General features: G+C 43.2%; 1 protein-coding gene across 2 annotated transcripts in view; it reads left to right on the plus strand.

Annotated features, from left to right (window-relative positions):
* Positions 1–1412: 1412 nt before the first annotated feature.
* The window catches only part of TENM4 (teneurin transmembrane protein 4), a 752323-nt gene continuing 740521 nt past the window's right edge, over positions 1413–13214 (plus strand). For both annotated transcript variants that reach the window (XM_054015769.1, XM_054015770.1), the window contains exon 1: positions 1413–1617. The gene's annotated coding sequence lies outside the window, so the exon portion shown is untranslated. The remainder of the gene's footprint in view (positions 1618–13214) is intronic.

Here is a 13214-nt window from a genome sequence, read left to right on the forward strand (position 1 = left end):
TAGACAAAGGGTTGGGTGAAAGGAAGCAGTATTGTACCCACTTTACAAGCAGTGATTCAAGGCTTAGAGAGATTATAGGTAAGACCCTTCCACGGCCATGAAAAACACCTCACGGACTGTGAAATCTGGTCTCCCCCTGTGAAATCTGATCTCTGATGTGCTTTTACCCTATACTATACAAATTTCATGGGGAGACCAGCATTTCTCAAATTGGGGGGTCCTGACCCAAAAGGATGCAGCAGTGCAGAAGTAAGCGTGGTAATACCATATTATGCTATCCTTACTTCTGTGCTGCTGCTAGCGGCAGCTCTGCCTTCAGAGCTGGGATCCCGGCCAGCACCCACCGCTCTCCAACTGCCCAGCTCTGAAGGCAGAGCCGCCACCAGAATCAGCACAGAGATAAGGGTACCAGTACTGCGACCTCCCCTACAATAACCTCGCGATCCCTCCTACTCCCCAACAATTCTTTTTTGGGTCAGGATCCCTACAATTACACCACCATGCAATTTCAGATTTAAATAGCTGACATCATGACATTTATAATTTTTTAAGTCCTAGGACCATGAAAGTGACCAAAATGAACGGTGAATTTGCTAGAGCCTTAGTTCTAAGTGACTTGCCCAAGGTCACACAGGATGTCAGTGGCAGGGCCGAAAATTAAACCCAGATCTGAGGCCCTATCCAGTGTCTTAATCACATAACCCTCCTTCCTCTCTTAAGAGAATATTGAGTGGCAAAGCGTTCACTTTGATTTCCTGCCACTGAAGTGAAGTTTAAAAAAGAAAATCCAGACTGAGGATGTTTTTAAAAAATGCAACACCTGATCCTGTTATTTTTTCCTCATCCTTCAGAAATAATCTTTTTTGAGTTATGCAACTAAATGTTTGCAGTCCACCCCCCGTCACATTTGTAAAAGAGACAAAGAGCAATATAATTATAGATGCCTAAATAAAAAAAATGATCGCTTGACGGTGTTTCTATTTGTGATCTCTGAGCAAATAACACAAAAGGCGAGACATGAGACAAGTAGCAGAAAACTAGCGGCTGGGAAGAAGGAATCACGGTGTTCGTTTGTTAATTACACTGCTCGACGCTGCAGGGAGACAACCCCCGGAATATTGCCAGGGAGGAATAAACCCCAAATCGGAGTGGGAGTGGAAACAGGGACGCTGTGGCGGTGCCACTCCGAGATGGCAATTGGCAGCATCACCTGAGCGGAGCCTGCCTCCCCCGCCTTTTTCGCCTGAGTGGTGCAGACCAGCTTTGAATGCATGTGTGCTTGTCATTCCCAGGCATTGTAGGATTGGTTCCTGCCTCCCATTCATGTAACCTGTGTGTGGCTCTCTTCCTCTCTCTGTGTATGTGTGTGTAAGGGAGCGAGCGAGGCAGGCAGGGGGAGGGGGAGCTTTAAATAAAAGCCTTTGGATTGCAGCTGCTTATTTGGGGCAGTACTCCCTACCAGGCAGACTTCTGCCTGGGAAGAAGCTGGACCAGCCTTGGCGGTGGCGGTGGTGTGGAGCTGCCGGAGGAGGAGCTGCGGTGCCTGGCTGTAGTTGCCCCGTTTGGGATCGCGCGGAGGAGCCGTACCTAGAAGTGGCATTGCCGCCTGCAGAAATGGTAAGCTGGCGTGTTGCTGTGAAAAGTGCATGTGTCTCTCGTCCTCCTCCACCAGCTCTCGCTCGTCTCCCTCCCCCCCCCACCCGCCACACACGTACTCGGGGTTTGGGGAACACCCAGAGCTCTCTGAATCTGTCGCGATTCCCCTCCCCCCCAAGAAAACCCCTTTTCGTGCAGCAAGAGACTTTAAACACTCCCCCCCCCCATCCCCGCGGTCACTTTCCATGCATTGTGAAAAGCGCCCCTCTGGCTGGCTTCTCCCAGCCTTTGCATGGCTTGGTTTCCCTCTAGCCTCTCGCAGACACATCGAGCTGCCGCTCCAGCTCCCCGGTCCTTGTGCCCTGTTTGCAGCCTTAGTTCAGTCAGACAGAGCTCATGGCTCAGCAGAGCCCAGCGTCGGAGAGAGATGCTGGGCTGGATCCCTGCTGTGTAGCCGGGACCCCGAGCCTGTAAGACTTAGGTGGGTTCTTGGGTGTGTTTGGGAGGGTTACCTCTTCCCCCCCCCCCCCTCCACTCCAACGCGTCTGGGTCGGCGAGGGTGTCAGGTCCTCCCAGAAAGGCTGCCAGCGACTTGCCCAGGTTGCAAGCTCTATGAATCATTTATTATTTATGTTGTTGATTTATTTAGTAATCAGTAATCTCAGCAAAAAGAGGGTGCCATTATATATGGCCACAATCCCCTCTTTCTAACCCCTACGCCCCGCTCCCCATCAGTGTGTGTGTGTGTGTTTACATTTGGATCTGTGTTAGAGTGGTGGTTGTGTTCCACGTTTTCCAAAGGGTGGATTTCCCAGCTTTTTTAAAAATCTGCCAGACTACAATTTGGGAGACAAATCCCTTTCTTGGCAATTATATTTAAACCCCTGCCCCCCTTCACTCCCTCATGCCCCTCCAACACCCTCACAACTAGTTTGGCATTTTTGAAGAGATTTGGGGTGGGGATCTGATTTTTTTTTTGAAGATTTCTGTTTTAAATTCTAAACAACTTGGCTATCGAAAAAATGAAATGTGATTACATAATAGAACACACTGGCTCCTTAGCCACATTTCTTAGTGCTATTTATGTATTTTGTTAAAAATTTATTAATGGTATAAAATTGCTGCGATATTTGACTTTGAAAGTGGGAACTGTTAACATATGTGCAGTGCTTCTAAAAGAAATGTCGTAAAGGTTACATGCGGAGCTATTTATTTACAGGATAACACTGGACTATCTTGGGTTGAAAACCATTATGGTGTCAATCACATAAGAAATGGTACATATTTTGCAAATGATTAAAAATATGTATTTGTTACTGTCTTTTCCAGTTTATTGGCTGGATTATGAGCACATTTTAAAATATTTTATTCATACGTTCAAAATAGATCTGCCAAAATATTTGATGCCAAAACTTTCCAGTCTTTGGGTTGCAGATTGCTCAGCTCCTGTGCTTTCAGGAAAGTTTTATTCATTACGATTACGATTTAACACCTTCCTCACACCTGCCTCCCTGTCTTTTTCAAATGAGTTTTTAGCAGTCAACTTTTAAAATAGAGTTAAGGTTGTGACACAAAATGACAAAAGCAAAAGACAAGTTGAAGTTGAAGTTGGCTGTGGTGCTGTGGTGTTGCAGCTCATCGCATGTTATGGTGCTTTGGAGCATGGCTTGAAGACATTGTGGAGGACAAATTAACATGCCCTTGCCAACCCAAGTCTCATATTTTTCTGCGTATCTGGCCCCAATCAAATAGTTTGCTTTTGGGCTGGCCCCTCCCCCCCACATGGAACGTGTTCTGTTTCCAACGTGTACACCATCCGTGTCTGCAATATCCAGGGTCTACCATATACACCAGTAACATACCAGTCACGTGTGCCAGTAGCACCCGGGCACGTTGTGCCCACGTTGGACCAAGGAACAAGAAGTCGAGGGCAGGATATCAGCCAAAGTAAACCCAGATTCTTCTCTTTGGGGGGGGGGGAGTTTGTGGGAGGATGGTCCTAAGTCAGTAGGTTTGTATTGAATTTATTTCATTGGCCATTTCAGAGTCAGACGCCTCCCCCTTCATGTCAGCCTGTAACACTTTATAGGCTCTGATGAAGAAACCAGAGTAGCATATATTTTTGTATGTATGATAGAGGGGAAAAAAATCCCGCTGACCCATACAGTTTTGTTTGTTTTTTCCCCCCAGAAAGCAAGGATTGAGAAGAGTGGGGCTGGGCTCACTATTGTGATGCTGCTTGTGATAAGGACGTCCTGGTGTTTGCTATTTTGTGTCAGTTGCAAGTCTCCCAGTTAGGTTCTTCGATCCCAGCCTCTTATGTGCTGCTGGATAAATCCTCCTAGCTCAGGCTGTTCAGGGCCATTAGGATTTCCTGCTCCCATGATCCTTAACAATGTGATTGAGAAGCAAATGCTTGTGCAAAGCAATGACTGGTGTTTGCTTCCAGCAGATTTGGGGTTTGTGAGAGAGGCTAGCGGGGAGGGCATGTATGGAGGGGGCATTTGCTGGAAGCGTTTTGTCATTACCTGTGTTTTTGCTCATCTCAGGGGTTGGGTCCACTGCTTTGCCATGGATCTTCCCAGAAAAGAGGCAGGAGGTCTGTGTAGAGCTGAGGTGAGGGGTATTTGCAAACAACCTGTTTCCTCTTTGCCCCTCAGCCTGATTCCCTCCAAAAGCCACTGCTGTTGGGAGCTCCGACTACAGCACTAACATGTGCTCTCATCATACAGGGGATCCTGCTGAGATCTCTTTCTGTAGCTCACCCGTACTTTGTGTGTGTGTGTGTTCTGTTGGAAGAAGATCATCTTTTGGGGGGAGAGGGTGCTTCTCAGATACGTTTTTTGGAGGGCTAGTGGTGGGAGGGAGAGCTATCTTTAATAATCCATGGCAGGAGAAAAGGGGGAAGTTGTCTTCACGGATTTCCCTTTAATTTAAAGGGGGTAAGAAGCTGAGAGGGGAGGAGAAATTAACTTTCACTAATTTTAGAGGGTATGGCAGAAAGGAAGGCTACTGGGAAAAGAAAAGGGTGGATGAGAGGAAAATTGCTTGTCTGGTTTTTTTTGGGGGGGGAGGGGAGTGGGAAGGGACGTGCCCTTCTCTGACAATTTTACTAAGCTGGTGGGGGAGGGCAATTGCCTTCTCTCTTGGCGGGTTGCAGGAGGAGGGAGCTTGGGAGAGACAAAGTTGCATTCTTTGTTTTCTGCGGTACCTCTAACTTAATTACGATAATTAACTAGAATAGTTAAAATGCAGTCATTTTAGTTTTGTGTGCAGGTAGCATGATGATCATTGAAATACTGATTCTCATTTTGTTTAAGGGGTGTACTTGGGATGTGAGGTTTTTTCTTTTTTTCTCCCTAGGGTGCGTTATAACTGAAATGTCATTTCTCTCCTTCTCCAGTGAGTGCAGTGCTTCAATTAAAATAGTCTGCCCATATTTTTTTTTCAACCTGGCATTATACCATTTTTCTACCCAAGAAAACAAAACACTGACTGTGGTTCCACTTACAAATAGCTGAGGTAGTTAAACAATAAACAAAAAATAGCTGAGGTACTTTCTCTCCTTCCCAGGAAAGTCATTGCCAGTTTTGTTAGAATTTCTGCTTCAGTGGTTCATTTTCTGACAGAATCACATCCTTGCGAGGGAGCAGAACCACAATCTTATGTAACTTGATGTTTCCAGATCAAAAGTTACAAATATTGCAGTAATAGAATGATGAGAGAGATTTGGCAAGATGAATGTTGTGTGACAGGAATGATTTCTTATTAGGATTTAAAATCAATGCCATTTTTAACACTTACTGCAAAAATAAGAGTTGAATAAACAACAAACCTGTTCCTTTTATTTCTTTATTATCACTACTTTGTCTGTTTATCTTTTGGCACTGGATGCTTAAACACTCAAACAGACCCCTATTTGTGTGTGTCTATGTGTTTTTAAATATATAATATATAAAACTGAAACAACAGAATTTGAAATTGCCTCTCCCTGGTTTGATTCAAAGAGATGAAACTCTGTAATTCAGTCAGTTCAGATTTAAAGACTGATAGTTACCTGCCCCGTTACAAGCTCTATAAATCTAGCTTATTCTAACTAAAAGCTAAAATATTCTGTTTCTGCTTTGAACCGACAGATTGGCATTTCTGGGCGCTTTGACAGAATAACATGCGCCACTTGCCAGTGAATTGGGTATTCATGGATCCTTCTTGACCAATATATTTTCAGAGGAAAAGCTTCTAAAAAAATAGTTTAAAAATATATTTCCACTTTGATATAGATTAAAAGAAATCAGAGTGAAAAAATTTTTTTTACCTAATCTCCCTAGTTCAGAAGGAGTGGTGGTATTCGAGACTGTTATGATGTAGTTCTATACAAGCAAAAAAAGTTGGATCTGCATTCCTTGTGCCATTCCACTGTCACTATGCTGATAGTCAAATTATTTTCCTATAAATATTTTTCTTCGCCAGCTCTCTTGAATAATTGTTTCAAATAAAAAAATTTAAGCCAGCAGTATAGTTGAAATATGAATATTAGGGCGAGTTGCTTTGGCTATATTGAGTGACAAATACTTCTTGCAGAAAGTTTACATTCCTTGAGAAGTTTGAGCCTCATGCCCATAAAACCTTATGCCTAGCATATAACCTTGCTGTGAATGAAGCTGCTTGTTCTGAAGGTGGATTCCCGCTTCGTCTCATACCATTAACAGAAAACATTGGTAGAACTATTTTTTTATGATAAGATCATCTAAAAAAGAGTTCTGGTTACTGAAATGTTTGTTCTTAATGTGTGATTGCAGAGCTGAGTCATAGGGTGGATGAATATATTGGCAATCAGCAGAAGGAAAAAAATAAATAAAGTTGACAGTTCAGATTGCTGATTCCAAGATAAGATTTGCTTTCTAGGTTTTGACACATCCTACTTTTAAACGAGATTAGAAAAAACAGCGGGAGAAGTTGCTGATGGCCTATTTAGGTGGACAGGCCTGCTGAGCCATACTTACCAATTCACATTTATCCATCTATTTAAATTGAGAGAATTCAATTAGATTTCATTATCACCTCAAGCTTTTGTACAGTGGTATTTTCTACAGTATAGGAAAACTGTCATGGTTCAAGATTCTGCTTCATTGCTACAATTAAGACTGGAGTATTGGCAGCATATGTACTACTAGTACAGCAATATAAAACATGAAGTTGGTGGCTGTTTGACTGTCCATTGGTTTTAGGTTTAGGTTTGGGTTTATTATTGAATACTACGGTGTCTTTTTTTTCAGTGCGTCAATGCTAAACAAAACAATACATATAACTCTCTCTCTCAAAAAAAGCACAACCTATGTTAAAAGGACATTCTTGAACTTGCAAAGATAAGCACTCACACAATGAGAAATGCCAGAATTAAGGTTGCTTTTACATCCTTAATTTGGCCCTCTTGTGCATATGCAATATGATAGTCTTTAATTACATGGTCACATATGTAACCTGGCTCTTTGTCTGATCTGCCTCCCCTCCCCATGCCATCATTCCCCACCACTGCCTCCTAGTCTCCTTGCTCAGCCAGTCTCTGTCTCCCTACCCCACCCAGCTCCTCATCTGATCCAAGTCTCACGCTATTTCCTTTCCCGTCCTTGCTCAGCCAGTCTCAGTTTCTGCTCTCTGGCTCCCAGTCTCAGTTTCTCTCTTAACTCTCCTCACCCTCTGCTCGTTGTCCCAATCTACTCCCCTTCCAGGTCTGGCTCTTCAACCCCGTTCCTGCATTTGACTCAGACAGCTTCCCCTAACAGAGGGGGGCATAGAGAACACAGGCAAGATGGTCTCTCTGCACCCAGTTCCAGGACGTGGCATGAGCCTCACAACTGCAGGGACAGTCATGCTCAGCTCTGTGCTGGAGCACACCCAATATGGAGGGGATCTTTGGAGATTTTAGCTGTTAAACTCTAGCAAATCTCTAGTGAGCAATGTGTGAACTGTGATTTTTTTTTTCCAAAGGCTTATAATGTAACCAAATTTGTGTGGCTTTTTTTGGGTATAGCAAAAAGCATGCCCCTGACACACAGGCCACTCCTATGGCAAATTTCAAGTCCCAACTCCAAAACATGAGGTGCTAGAGCATTTCAAATAATGAGGCCACCAGAATTTTTTAGCGTGGCCAACACAGTAGAGTGTTTCCCCTAGCCTCGTTGTTGGAAACAGCTGAACCATTCTGATGGATGGTTTTTTAAAAAAAACAAAAACAAAAAAAACCCACCAATCAGCCTCAAGCAGACACCCAGCATGGAAAATTTCAGCCTGAACAGGTAGTTTGACCAAGTTATAAGCAACTGAAAATAGGGTTTTATAATTGGAAGTGTTGGGCAACCTTAATGGGCAATATTGGGGGGGAGGGATAGCTCAGTGGTTTGAGCACTGGCCTGCTAAACCTAGGGTTGTGAGTTCAATCCTTGAGAGAGCCACTTAGGGATCTGGGGCAAAATCAGTGCTTGGTCCTGCTAGTGAAGGCAGGGGGATGGACTTGATGACCTTTCAGGGTCCCTCCCAGTTCTATGAGATAGGTGGTTAATATATGTGTATATATACCTATTATATATAAAATAAAAGTTGACATTTTGTCTATCTATCAACACACATGTGTGTATATATATATTAGCAGGTAACAAAAACTCAGGCTTCCTGGGGAAGAAGGGAATACAATTAATGAGAATCAGACAAAGCCGCATCAAAGGGATCCAGCCTTGCCGGATTTGTAGAATGGGATTAAAAGGAAAGAAATCCCAAGAGAAGCAGCATTGACAGAGCAATCACGCAAATTGCCCAGCCTCACACCTCTGTGTGCATACACCTTCTGTCAGAAGAATCCTCATTTAGATGACAGTGCCCTACTCTAACAATAACTTTGATGATTAGAAATCACAGACAAATGACAAAAAATGTGTGAAAGTATATCATTAGTTTTTTTTCTTTTAATCTTCAACTTCCTGTTAAGGGTGGATTACTAAATCTTGTGGTTGGGCTTGTAAAGTCTCATGGCAGTTTTGCAAGCCTGACTTAGATTAAGCCTGATTCTTATTTACATGGAAGTTCCCTTCGCATGGCTCTGGCAGTGTAAAGCTGACTTAAAATGAGCCGCAGTTATGCTTACACTTACTTTAAGGCCCCCTATATGCTGCCAGAGTGGCGTAGTAGGACCTTAGGATGGCTTAGAAGCAAGGCCTCAGTGTCCTCTTTGTATCTTCCCACCTGATCCAAAAAGGTGGTTATCCTTGTAAAGTACTGAGGAAAACTTGCTAACATTTTCTTCTGTCTTATGCCATTCATGGTTGAGGTCTTTTTGTCACTCCCATAATGGCCATCCATTGCTTCCCCTTAACTAGCCAGTCGGCTCACTGTGGATTACTCGTACTCAATAGGAGACTGGACTGTCTTGACCGAGGGCTTGAACCTTGTGAGTAGAAGCTTATGGAGAGGATCAGTTGGCTGGACAATGAAAAAGCCGACACAATTAGGCTTTTATTCTTGCTTTTCTGCGTGCTGTCTGAACAGAAACATTATCAACAAAGCAAAATGTGATGAAAGTGAAAAGAAAGTGTTCCTCTTCTCCTGCAGCCCATGGTACAACTCAGCTTGTAACCGCTGGATGTAGTGTTCTGCCATCTCAAAAGTTTTTTTTTTTTTCACCTTTCCTCTACTGAGTAGCTGGGTTTTTCTTTGGGCTTTTTGTTGCTGCTGTTAAGAGTTTCCGGTATTCCCTCTGAGCAGTGCATTGTGGCTCCAGCCTTACCTCATTACTTGACCCTGAACACCTGTGTGAGACCTGAATGGGAGAGAACTTCTATAGTTACTGGTAATGACCTTTCAAGGTCCCTTCCAGTTCTAGGAGTTAGAATAGGATATCTCCAAAGCAGGGGTCTCAGGCCCGCGGGCCGCATTTGCTGCAGCCCACCAAGCTCCCTGCGGCCCCTCTTCCCCCCCCAGTTATTTCCTGTGGCCGCCAAGCTCCCCTCACCTGCCAGCTGTTTGGCAGCGCTTAGCGCTTTCCAAGAGAGAGGGGGGAGGAGCGGGGAGCTGCACATTCAGGGGAGGAGGCAGAGAAGAGGCGGGGCAGGGATGGGGATTTGGGGAAGGGGTTGGAATAGGGGCAGGGATGGGGTGGGAAGAGGCAGGGCCGGGGGCTGCAAGGGGTGTGTGTCAGTGATGTGGCCCTCGGGCCAATGTACTAGTCCTCATGTGGCCCTCATGGTCATTTGAGTTTGAGATCCCTGAGCTAAAGCCAATTCACCCCATCACAATGACTATTTCCATCTCCATTTGCTATGATTCACTCCCTCTTGTCCCAGGATTTCTGTGTGCTGTTATAGCATTACTACTGTGGACTACCTCTTAAATACATTCAGGTTTTGGGATTTTTCCAAGACGTATGGTTCCTCAGTTGTGTATTGCACACTGGGTCCCAGGACAGGTGTGTGATGATCACAAACTGAAATACTGAGAGAATCTCTTCTCTAAAACTAGGGGTCACATTTTAAACACATGTGGAAAATATGTATAAACGGGTACAGGAAGGAAATTGCTAATGCATGGAACTGTGCAGAGACAACACTGTTCCTTTGTAAACGCTGTTAATGTGATTCCACCATTCAAAGAATATTGTCATAATTATTTATATGCTTAGAAAAACAAAGCTAAATATCCTCTCTGGGTGACAAAGAAGGAAGATAGCCTTGGTATGAAGGCCTGGAAATGGGAATCGGGAGATCTGGCTTGTATTCACATCTCTGCAATACACTAGCTGTATGATCTTGGACAAGTCACTTAGGCCTATGTTTTCAAAAAGGGACCCCAATTTTGGATGCCTCTGTTTTTTACTGAAGTTTTACTGTGGGTGTTTGGCACCTGTAAAGCAATAGGTCCAATGTGTCTCATGCTGAGGACCCAAAATTACTGGCCACTTATGAAAAGCATTGGGACATAAAACCTTGGAATGCAGGAGGTTCTGTAGTAGATGCATATTCGACTAAATTATCTAATGTAAAGGTGGTGCAAATTTTTAAAAGCAGCTACAAATTTGAGGTGCCTCCATTTTTGGGTCTACAAGTTGAGACATCCTATGTAGGTACCTAGCCTTGAAAATTTTGGCCTGAAAGTTTATAAGCAATGTGTTTTGGAAATTCCACCATGATTGATTTTTAAAAAAACCCACCTTTTGAACATATCGACCCATTAAAATTAATTCTGCTAAACATATTAATCTGGCTACAAGATTCAAGGTCAGTGGGGTTTGGAAGTTACTGATACTCTCCAAGATTCTGTTTAGGATCTTATCGCCCAGTGAGTTCTGATCAGGCAGACAATTGCCCCCACATGGAACTGCAGTGCCTCAGTGGAGCTGAATCTGGGTGCAGGGGTCTGTCTCCATGGGGCTCATTGTAGGATTGGAGACTTAGTGGTTTACTGGTGGTGCTGGTGATAGTATCATTTGGGTTTGGAGAGAAGAAGAAATGGCTCATCTAGGAGTGGCCCCCATCTGCCTCTCTTTTCTAGTGCATACCCCACATAAGCCTTTAAATGTCAGCTGTTTGCACATGTCTGCGCTAGAAGCTGCCGATCACAGGCTCCAGGGAATTGCGTTATTATGCACCTGCATCATTTGTTTTTGCATGATTTTATGTCTTCTGCATAATTAATGTTTTGTTGAAAAATTTTTGCTTTTTATGTCTTCTTCTGAGATAATCAGGCAGCAAGTGTCTAGCTGGAAGAAAGGAACAAAAAACAAATTAAGGGATATCAGAGGCTGACTTTGGGGGGGAAAAAGGGGGAAAGGAGCTTATCAACTTCTGTCAAGTACTGGGACGCTAGTTCTGTTGCGATTGCCTGGTTTTCCATTTCCCCCCAAGAACGTTGAGCTATAAAATAATGTAACATCTATGCTGTGCATGAAACAAAAAGGCCTGGATTAATTATTTTTTTTTCTGCATATTACTTACTTCCTCTCCCCAACTTCAGAAACGCATGCTGCTGATAAAAATGAATGTGCACCCTCTTCCTTTAACTGATGCTCAGATTTGTTTCTCTGTCCCTCCCCACTATGCAAACAAAAATACGTTGAGTAACCTTTGCAGAAATGGTACAGGTTACATGGTCGCTTACATCATATTCCCTGGAATATTTCACAAAGGCCCGTCTTTCAGACTGTATATGGGAGTGGACAATGTGACATTGAGGATATTTATTTATTTATGGCAGGGGGGGCAGGGCACGGGGAGTTGGGGTTTGGTATTAGGCACTTTGCCTAAAACAGGGCCAGATCCAAAGCCCATTTAATTCAAAGACTTCCATGGACTCTAATGGACTTTGGATCGGGCCCTTATCTTGTGCAAAGGAGCAGGGCTCTTTTCCACAATACAGCAACACCAAATCGTTATGAAAATCCGAAGATCTGGTGTGGAAATAGATGGGACTGTGAATGTCTGATTAATGAAGGGTGCTAGAATGGACTAGTGGTAGCGTTAGGGTGACCAGATAGCAAGTGTGACGGGGATGGAGTGTAATAGGCGCCTATATAAGACAACACCGCGAATATCAGGGCTGTCCCTATAAAATCGGGACATCTGGTCACCCTAGGTAGGGTGAGGGTTCTTATGTCTTCAAGTAAGCCAAAATTCCTGTAATGAAAACATGTATAGCATGGTGTTTTGTAACTATTTTTATGCCTACATCAGACTTGATGTTAGTGGCTTTGAATTATTTAACATTTTTCTTCCTCAGCTGTCCTCTCTGGTGAGTTTCCATTGCAGGCGGCAGGAGTTGTTGTTGTGTAAGAAACAATGCAGTCAGACTGGTATTGTTTACAAGATTTTTTTTTTGTTTTGTTTTATTTCTTTAAAGCTATTTAATCTTTTTTGTTGCTGGTGAGGGGATTACGGCCCAAAGTATTAAATCACGCTGACCGATGTGGGCTGCAAATGAAAAGCGGTGCCAGTTAAAGACATAAATGGGGAGTTTTCTGCTTAAACCACTGAACGTTCATGTCTGTCATAGGAGAAGCCAAGTATTTAGCATTCAGTCCATTCAAAAAACATTATTAGGTCCCAAAGGTAATTTAAAACCACATCTGTTAGAACCATATGTGGGGTAAGTACACTTTTCTTTTTTTTTTAAGTTCCAAGTTATCCTCTTTACAGGGTTATCTTCACTGTGGGCCTCTTTTAAAGTTAAACTGACAGCCATGAAGTGCCTGGAACAAAATAACAAAATGAATTGAACTCTTATCTTTTCCCATTCGTAATTAATGTTGTAGGCTTTTAATTGATATTTGGAGGTAGACATCCAGCTCTGACAGGGAGCCTTCTGTAAATCGGAATCATGCCTCGTGCTCTGTAGTCTATAACACAATATTTGTTTTTATTTCTGCTATATTGGAAATTTCACATTGTTCTTCTTGTCATTCTTTTGGCTTTCCTTTAACAATGTGAAATTTAAAATGGCTCTTTCAGCTGGTAAGAACGCCTAATTTTTACATTACATAGAATCTCGGTTGGAGTATTCTGTGAAAGCTCTTATGCACAGCTCTTAAAACAAGCTGGGGCACCTTTCTTTTAAAAGCGCCCCATCATTATTATTTC

This window comes from Malaclemys terrapin, chromosome 1 (assembly GCF_027887155.1).
Source record: "Malaclemys terrapin pileata isolate rMalTer1 chromosome 1, rMalTer1.hap1, whole genome shotgun sequence".
In the NCBI taxonomy this organism is placed as follows: Eukaryota; Metazoa; Chordata; order Testudines; family Emydidae; genus Malaclemys; species Malaclemys terrapin.